Genomic DNA, 10,217 nt, shown 5'->3' with positions numbered 1-10,217 from the left:
CTGGGAACGGTGCTGGAACAAGATGTCCTCTACAATGCGTGACGTCATGCCGTGACGTTTTAGCATGATACTTCCGCGCAAAATTTAAAATTGCCATCCATCCATCCATCCATCTTCTTCCGCTTATCCGAGGTCGGGTCGCGGGGGCAGCAGCCTAAGCAGGGAAGCCCAGACTTCCCTCTCCCCAGCCACCTCGTCTAGCTCTTCCCGGGGGATCCCGAGGCGTTCCCAGGCCAGCCGGGAGACATAGTCTTCCCAACGTGTCCTGGGTCTTCCCCGTGGCCTCCTACCGGTTGGACGTGCCTTAAACACCTCCCTCGGGAGGCGTTCGGGTGGCATCCTGACCAGATGCCCGAACCACCTCATCTGGCTCCTCTCGATGTGAAGGAGCAGCGGCTTTACTTTGAGTTCCTCCCGGATTGCAGAGCTTCTCACCCTATCTCTAAGGGAGAGACCCGCCACACGGCGGAGGAAACTCATTTGGGCCGCTTGTACCCGTGATCTTATCCTTTCGGTCATGACCCAAAGCTCATGACCATAGGTGAGGATGGGAACGTCGATCGACCGGAAAATTGAAAGCTTTGCCTTCCGGCTCAGCTCCTTCTTCACCACAACGGATCGGTACAACGTCCGCATTACTGAAGACGCCGCACCGATCCGCCTGTCGATCTCACGATCCACTCTTCCCCCACTCGTGAACAAGACTCCTAGGTACTTGAACTCCTCCACTTGGGGCAGGGTCTCCTCCCCAACAAGGAGATGGCACTCCACCCTTTTCCGGGAGAGAACCATGGACTCGGACTTGGAGATGCTGATTCTCATTTCGGCCGCTTCACACTCGGCTGTGAACCGATCCAGTGAGAGCTGAAGATCCCGGCCAGATGAAGCCAACAGGACCACATCATCTGCAAAAAGCAGAGACCTAATCCCGCGGCCACCAAACCGGAACCCCTCAACGCCTTGACTGCGCCTAGAAATTCTGTCCATAAAAGTTATGAACAGAATCGGTGACAAAGGACAGCCTTGGCGGAGTCCAACCTTCACTGGAAACGTGTCCGACTTACTGCCAGCAATGCGGACCAAGCTCTGACACTGATCGTACAGGGATCGGACTGCCATAATAAGACAGTCCGATACCCCATACTCTCTGAGCACTCCCCACAGGACTTCCCGAGGGACACGGTCGAATGCCTTCTCCAAGTCCACAAAGCACATGTAGACTGGTTGGGCAAACTCCCATGCACCCTCAAGAACCCTGCCGAGAGTATAGAGCTGGTCCACAGTTCCACGACCAGGACGAAAACCACACTGTTCCTCCTGAATCCGAGGTTCGACTATCCGACGTAGCCTCCTCTCCAGTACACCTGAATAAACCTTACCGGGAAGGCTGAGGAGTGTGATCCCACGATAGTTGGAACACACCCTCCGGTCCCCCTTCTTAAAGAGAGGAACCACCACCCCGGTCTGCCAATCCAGAGGTACCGCCCCCGATGTCCACGCGATGCTGCAGAGTCTTGCCAACCAAGACAGCCCCACAGCATCCAGAGCCTTAAGGAACTCCGGGCGGACCTCGTCCACCCCTGGGGCCTTGCCACCGAGGAGCTTTTTAACTACCTCAGCGACCTCAGCCCCAGAAATAGGAGAGTCCACCACAGATTCCCCAGGCACTGCTTCCTCATAGGAAGACGTGTTGGTGGGATTGAGGAGGTCTTCGAAGTATTCCCTCCACCTATCCACAACATCCGCAGTTGAGGTCAGCAGAACACCATCCGCACCATACACGGTGTTGACAGTGCACTGCTTTCCCTTCCTGAGGCGCCGTATGGTGGTCCAGAATCGCTTCGAAGCCGTCCGGAAGTCATTTTCCATGGCTTCCCCAAACTCTTCCCATGTCCGAGTTTTTGCCTCTGTGACCGCCGAAGCTGCACACCGCTTGGCCTGTCGGTACCCGTCCACTGCCTCTGGAGTCCTATGAGCCAAAAGAACCCGGTAGGACTCCTTCTTCAGCTTGACGGCATCCCTCACCGCTGGTGTCCACAATTTAGTAAACTAAAGCGGCCGTATTGTCATGTGTTGCAATGTTAATATTTCATCATTGATATATAAACTATCAGACTGTGTGGTCGCTAGTAGTGGGTTTCATCCCCATCCATCCATTTTTCTACCGCTTATTCCCTTTTGGGGTGGCGGGGGGCGCTGGCGCCTATCTCAGCTACAATCGGGCGGAAGGCGGGGTACACCCTGGACAAGTCACCACCTCATCGCAGAGTAGTGGGTTTCAGTAGGCCTTTAAAATTAAATTGGTTCAATCGTTTATTTCTTAGTGCAAATTAACACATTTCGCATATTTTTTTCCGCTGCAGTGCAGCTAGCATAGGTTCCAGCCCCCCAAAACTCCAAAATGGACAAGCGGTAGAAAATGGGTGCTAAACATGAATTTGCTGACACATATCTGACCGGGACTCAATCCCAATGCGCCTTTTACCAGCATTAATGCTATGCGCCATGGGAGAAAAGTGCCATTGTGTTCTTGTTCAGACTGTAAATATGTTCGGAATAAACTCAACTAATACCTAATATTTGTAACAGTGACACAGCAGTAAGGGGCTGGGTATATATTTCCGGTAAAATTTTATATGAAGCGCCCTGTCAATTTTTTATTGACATTTTACATGTGCTTATTCACGCAAAACGGAGCTCCCACGGATCACCGGGTCCTAAGCACAAAGTGATCTGAGCGTGACCATATTAGGGATATAACGGTAAATGGTTTCATGATAAACCGCAATAAAATTCCAGACGGTTAGTAATCTATTTCAGTGGTCCCCAGAAGAATTTTTTATAAAAAAAAAAAAAATGATTTTTTTATTAAATCAACATAAAAAACACAATATACACTTACAAATAGTGCACCAACCACAAAAATTTCCCTTTTTCATGACAAAGAAGAAAAGAAAAAAAAAGGACACCCCCCTCCCCCGGGCCGCGGGACAAATTATTAAGCGTTGACCGGTCCGTGGATACAAAAAGGTTGGCGACCACTGATCTATTTCTTTAATTACAGAAAAAAAGGCATTTATTAATTAATTTTAGGCAACTCTGCTTACTTCCTGGAAAGGAAGTCAGGCGCATGCGCACTACCGTCGTTTTGCTTGAAAATCATGGCGGACAAACTACACAGACTTTGCTCTGGAGATTTCCCCTCGAAATAAACAGAGCCAAGCGCTTAGTTTAACGTCTTTGTCCCTCGCCTATCGGCATGTGTTTAAAAGCGGACTGTTGTGTTTAGATGGAGACAGGTGTGGACAATTTTGGAGACAGACACACTTGTCCACACACTAAAAGTATACAGCGAAGGAGAAAACAATTTGAGGTTGCTTTTATTTTCTCAATACGGCGTCCATCAGCTGCTGTGACTGAGAGTTAACCTTCCTCTTGTGTTAGCTTTCTGTTACCATCTCTTATGTTAACGGGTCGGTTTTGACCCATGTTTTAAATCAGCTGTAAAATACACTAAAAACAAATATCTATCATCCAATTTGTTTCTCATCTCTTGGTTATCTTGTTAGGCTTCCTTATCCTTGAAAATATTGGTTTTAATATTTTTGGTTTGGGCCATTGGGCCTTTTTTTGTCAGTATACCCCTCGATTTCAATTTTTAAAAGTGGTAAAACGAACCTTAAGAGAATCATATAAATAAAAAAAAAAAGGTTGTTGTGTTACCTAACTATTACTAAGTGGTATTAGAACACATCACTTAAATAAATGTTTTTTTTTTTTTTTTTTCATTTTAAGAATTTTAACTATACTAACATCTATGGTGTTACGGGTCAATTTCGACCCATATATATTCACTTCAAGAAAAAGGCTAAAAAGTATTTTTTTCAGCAACAGAAATCCAACTTCAAACAAACAACCAATCAAGCAAATGAAACCAAGATAAATAGATTACTATTTCCAAAACTAATAAAAAAACAAAATCAGAGTGGCAAAAAGTGACACTTTTAGTGTCTGTCTTTTGTTTGTTTTTGTACAGGATAACAAGGTCAAATGAGAATCCACTAAAGCTCACATGATTGGGAGAGGAGCTGGCTGTCAGCGTGTTCAGTTTTGGCTCTTATCATTGCTTTATCATCTTATTTTTATAACCGGGTCGAAACCGACCCTAACAACACCAAGGGCATAATTTCTACCTGAGCATTTTATAATTTAGTGAAAAAAATTAAAATGTTTTATTTTGTTGACAAAGAGGTTCCTGACAAAGTCAAAAAGCTTTGATGCAAAAAAATAAATGTATGTGGTGTTTTTATGCATTTAAAAACTAAAACGGGTCGGTGCCGACCCTAAACAAGACGAAGGTTAATGAGGTGGGGAAACATGCCGCAGGCGATGTGTAATATAGACGTTGTCAAAACTTGTTTATAAAGTATTTAGTTTGTAGCATCGCGTGGACATCGGGGGCGGTACCTCTGGATTGGCAGACCGGGGTGGTGGTTCCTCTCTTTAAGAAGGGGGACCGGAGGGTGTGTTCCAACTATCGTGGGATCACACTCCTCAGCCTTCCCGGTAAGGTTTATTCAGGTGTACTGGAGAGGAGGCTACGCCGGATAGTCCAACCTCGGATTCAGGAGGAACAGTCTGGTTTTCGTCCTGGTCGTGGAACTGTGGACCAGCTCTATACTCTGGGCAGGGTTCTTGAGGGCGCATGGGAGTTTGCCCAACCAGTCTACATGTGCTTTGTGGACTTGGAGAAGGCATTCGACCGTGTCCCTCGGTAAGTCCTGTGGGGAGTGCTCAGATAGTATGGGGTATCGGACTGTCTTATTGTGGCAGTCCGATCCCTGTATGATCAGTGCCAGAGCTTGGTCCGCATTGCCGGCAGTAAGTCGGACACGTTTCCAGTGAGGGTTGGACTCCGCCAAGGCTGTCCTTTGTCACCCATTCTGTTCATAACTTTTATGGACAGAATTTCTAGGCGCAGTCAAGGCGTTGAGGGGTTCCGGTTTGGTGGTTGCAGGATTAGGTCTCTGCTTTTTGCAGATGATGTGGTCCTGATGGCTTCATCTGGCCAGGATCTTCAGCTCTCACTGGATCGGTTCGCAGCCGAGTGTGAAGCGACCGGAATGAGAATCAGCACCTCCAAGTCCGAGTCCATGGTTCTCGCCCGGAAAAGGGTGGAATGCCGTCTCCGGGTTGGGGAGGAGACCCTGCCCCAAGTGGAGGAGTTCAAGTACCTAGGAGTCTTGTTCACGAGTGAGGGAAGAGTGGATCGTGAGATCGACAGGCGGATCGGTGCGGCGTCTTCAGTAATGCGGACGTTGTACCGATCCGTTGTGGTGAAGAAGGAGCTGAGCCGGAAGGCAAAGCTCTCAATTTACCGGTCGATCTACGTTCCCATCCTCACCTATGGTCATGAGCTTTGGGTCATGACCGAAAGGATAAGATCACGGGTACAAGCGGCCGAAATGAGTTTCCTCCGCCGTGTGGCGGGTCTCTCCCTTAGAGATAGGGTGAGAAGCTCTGCCATCCGGGAGGAACTCAAAGTAAAGCCGCTGCTCCTCCACATGGAGAGGAGCCAGATGAGGTGGTTCGGGCATCTGGTCAGGATGCCACCCGAACGCCTCCCTAGGGAGGTGTTTAGGGCACGTCCAACCGGTAAGAGGCCACGGGGAAGACCCAGGACACGTTGGGAAGACTATGTCTCCCGGCTGGCCTGGGAACGCCTCGGGATCCCCCGGGAAGAGCTAGACGAAGTGGCTGGGGAGAGGGAAGTCTGGGTTTCCCTGCTTAGGCTGTTGCCCCCGCGACCCGACCTCGGATAAGCGGAAGATGATGGATGGATGGATAGTTTGTTGACTGGGATGCCCACGCCTCCTTTATTTAACTGCAAACTTTATCAGTGTTCCAATAACATCAATACAAGCTCAAATGTTTTGTCTTCTCATGGAATTGAACGCCGGCTGTGAAGATTGTGTATTCGATGTGAGAGGTGTTTCACTCCTGTTTATTTTTGTTACTGGCCAAACTGTTGTACTGAAACACGAGAAGGCGTTGGAGAAGAACAAAGCTCGTTTTGTCAGGCTTTCCCCTGACAGTTTGTCTGTTTCAGTTTTTTCCTCTGCATTTGTCTGTTTCCTCTGTGTTTAGTATCTCCTGTCTTTAGTTCCTGTCTAGTGCTCTTATTTTGTCAGCTTCCTGTTTTGTTCCCTGAGTGCTGTGTTCCTCCTCAGCTGCGGCTGATTGGCACCTGGCCACACCTGTTGCCAATCAGCCCGCTCCTATTTGTACCTGCTTTGTCTTGTGTCAGTTGCTGGATCATTGTATTGTCTTGTCGATGTCACGTCTAGTCGCTCGTGTGATGTGTTCTCGCTCCTGTCGTGTCGTATCAATCAATCAATCAATCAATCAATCAATGTTTACTTATATAGCCCTAAATCACTAGTGTCTCAAAGGGCTGCACAAACCACCACGACATCCTCGGTAGGCCCACATAAGGGCAAGGAAAACTCACACCCAGTGGGACGTCGGTGACAATGATGACTATGAGAACCTTGGAGAGGAGGAAAGCAATGGATGTCGAGCGGGTCTAACATGATACTGTGAAAGTTCAATCCATAATGGATCCAACACAGTCGCGAGAGTCCAGTCCAAAGCGGAGCCAGCAGGAAACCATCCCAAGCGGAGGCGGATCAGCAGCGCAGAGATGTCCCCAGCCGATACACAGGCGAGCAGTACATGGCCACCGGACTCCCTCCACAAAGGAGAGTGGAACATAGGAGAAAAAGAAAAGAAACGGCAGATCAACTGGTCTAAAAAGGGAGTCTATTTAAAGGCTAGAGTATACAAATGAGTTTTAAGGTGAGACTTAAATGCTTCTACTGAGGTGGCATCTCGAACTGTTACCGGGAGGGCATTCCAGAGTACTGGAGCCCGAACGGAAAACGCTCTATAGCCCGCAGACTTTTTTGGGGCTTTGGGAATCACTAATAAGCCGGAGTCCTTTGAACGCAGATTTCTTGCCGGGACATATGGTACAATACAATCGGCAAGATAGGATGGAGCTAGACCGTGTAGTATTTTATACGTAAGTAGTAAAACCTTAAAGTCACATCTTAAGTGCACAGGAAGCCAGTGCAGGTGAGCCAGTACAGGTATATATGTATGTATATATATATATAAAGGTATATACAGTATAGGTATATATGTATGTATATATGTATATAAAGGTATATACAGTATAGGTATATATGTATGTATATATGTATATAAAGGTATATACAGTATAGGTATATATGTATGTATATATGTATATAAAGGTATATACAGTATAGGTATATATGTATGTATACATGTATATAAAGGTATATACAGTATAGGTATATATGTATGTATATATGTATATAAAGGTATATACAGTATAGGTATATATGTATGTATATATGTATATAAAGGTATATACAGTATAGGTATATATGTATGTATATATGTATATAAAGGTATATACAGTATAGGTATATATGTATGTATATATGTATATAAAGGTATATACAGTATAGGTATATATGTATGTATATATGTATATAAAGGTATATACAGTATAGGTATATGTATGTATATATGTATATAAAGGTATATACAGTATAGGTATATATGTATGTATATATGTATATAAAGGTATATACAGTACAGGCGTAATGTGATCAAACTTTCTTGTTCTTGTCAAAAGTCTAGCAGCCGCATTTTGTACCAACTGTAATCTTTTAATGCTAGACATGGGGAGACCCGAAAATAATACGTTACAGTAATCGAGACGAGACGTAACAAACGCATGGATAATGATCTCAGCGTCTTTAGTGGACAGAATGGAGCGAATTTTAGCGATATTACGGAGATGAAAGAAGGCCGTTTTAGTAACGCTTTTAATGTGTGCCTCAAAGGAGAGAGTTGGGTCGAAGATAATACCCAGATTCTTTACCGTGTCGCCTTGTTTAATTGTTTGGTTGTCAAATGTTAGAGTTGTATTATTAAATAGAGTTCAGTGTCTAGCAGGACCGATAATCAGCATTTCCGTTTTTTGGGCGTTGAGTTGCAAAAAGTTAGCGGACATCCATTGTTTAATTTCATTAAGACACGCCTCCAGCTTGTCTTTGCAGCGTAGCAGTAAGCTATATTCAGTTGATGTTTGTAGCTTACTGTTTTTTGTTCCCTGCTTCCGTTTTATTTTTTATTATACAAGTACGACTTCGGTTTGCCTGTTCGCTACCTGGTAGCTTCCACGCTAAGCTCCTGTTCGTTATTTTGTAGCTCCCAGGCTAGCTCCTTTTGTTTGATTATCCGCCTCGTGCGCGCTTTGTGTTTGTACCTTTTGGTTTTGTTTTTGTCTTAGTATTTAATTAAATCGTGTTTTCACATTCCATGCCTGCCTCCATCTCTGCATCTTGGGGTTCAACACCAACTAACCCTGACTCGTTTATTAGACTTCATCTTCATTAGCCAAACTGCTTTGAGTTTTATATTGATATCAAAAAGTAATCACCAAGTTTTTTTTAAAAACAGCAAATCCTTAATGTTAATGTATAGTTCATTCCTATACGACATATTTCTGCATCTGCACCGATACAGCATCTACATATAAATGTACATAACTTAAAGAAATAATAAAAACATACCTCCCTCTATCAACATGTAAAAATAGAGATAAAGACATCAAGAAATGAAAAAAAGCTGACATGTTCATTAAAGAATAAAATATTATTAATGAACAAAAAAACTTGTCTTTAGATGTATGGATAACGTTTATCTCTGGCCTTTTTATTAGACATTACAAATGTTATGATGGTATTACGTTCACACCCAAACACTGCTTTACCGAACAATCAGTAATCATGATTTCAATTTTCCTAAAAAATAATCTGAATTATTACTTTGGCCATGATTGGCATCCCTAGATCTTATACATGAACACTTTTTTTATATACATTTTGATATTTTTCATTTTCAAACCATAACAAAATATGTTGGTTTTTTTTTACCTTTAGGGCTTCCGGGGACCATAAAGGGTCTCCGCCATTACCATGTTAAAAATAAGTCCAATTATTATTTTTATATTTTATGTAATGCTTACAGTAAATCTCTCGGGCGGTTTAGCTCGGTTGGAAGAGCGGCCGTGCCAGCAACTTGAGGGTTGCAGGTTCGATTCCCGCTCGTGCCATCCTAGTCACTGCCGTTGTGTCCTTGGGCAAGACACTTTACCCACCTGCTCCCAGTGCCACCCACACTGCTTTAAATGGAACTTAGATATTGGGTTTCACTATGTAAAGCGCTTTGAGTCGGTAGAGAAAAGTGCTATATAAATATAATTCACTTATATCAACTTCAGGTTGATATAAAGTTTAAAAATAAATGTTTTTTGCTTTTCAGTCAAAGACAACTTTGTTTTTTTTATAGTAAAACTAAAATATGGTGTATTTCCCCCATTGCCCAAAACATTCAGAAAGCAATGTCTGATCTGAAGTACAAACCCCGTTTCCATATGAGTTGAGAAATTGTGTTAGATGTAAATATAAACAGAATACAATGATTTGTTAATCATTTTCAAGCCATATTCAGTTGAATATGCTACAAAGACAACATATTTCATGTTCAAACTGATTAAACATTTTTTTTTTTGTGCAATTAATCATTACCTTTGGAATTTGATGCCAGCAACACGTGACAAACAAGTTGGGAAAGGTGGCAATAAATAGTAATAAAGTTGAGGAATGCTCGTCAAACACTTATTTGGAACATCCCACAGGTGTGCAGGCTAATTGGGAACAGGTGGGTGCCATGTTTGGGTATAAAAACAGCTTCCCAGTCTTTCACAAGAAAGGATGGGGCGAGGTACACCCCTTTGTCCACAAGTGCGTGAGCAAATAGTCAAACAGTTTAAGAACAACCTTTCTCAAAGTGACATTGCAAGAAATTTAGGGATTTCAACATCTACGCTCCATAATATCATCAAAAGGTTCAGAGAATCTGGAGAAATCACTCCACGTAAGCGGCATGGCCGGAAACCAACATTGAATGACCGTGACCTTCGATCCCTCAGACGGCAATGTATCAAAAACCGTCATCAATCTCTAAAGGATATCACCACATGGGCTCAGGAACACTTCAAAAAACCACTGTCACTAAATACAGTTGGTCGCTACATCTGTAAGTGCAAGTTAAAGCTC

This window comes from Nerophis ophidion, linkage group LG02 (genome assembly GCF_033978795.1).
Source record: "Nerophis ophidion isolate RoL-2023_Sa linkage group LG02, RoL_Noph_v1.0, whole genome shotgun sequence".
NCBI classification, from domain to species: Eukaryota; Metazoa; Chordata; class Actinopteri; order Syngnathiformes; family Syngnathidae; genus Nerophis; species Nerophis ophidion.
The sequence above is the reverse complement of the archived record's forward strand: the minus strand, read 5'-3'. Positions refer to the sequence as shown.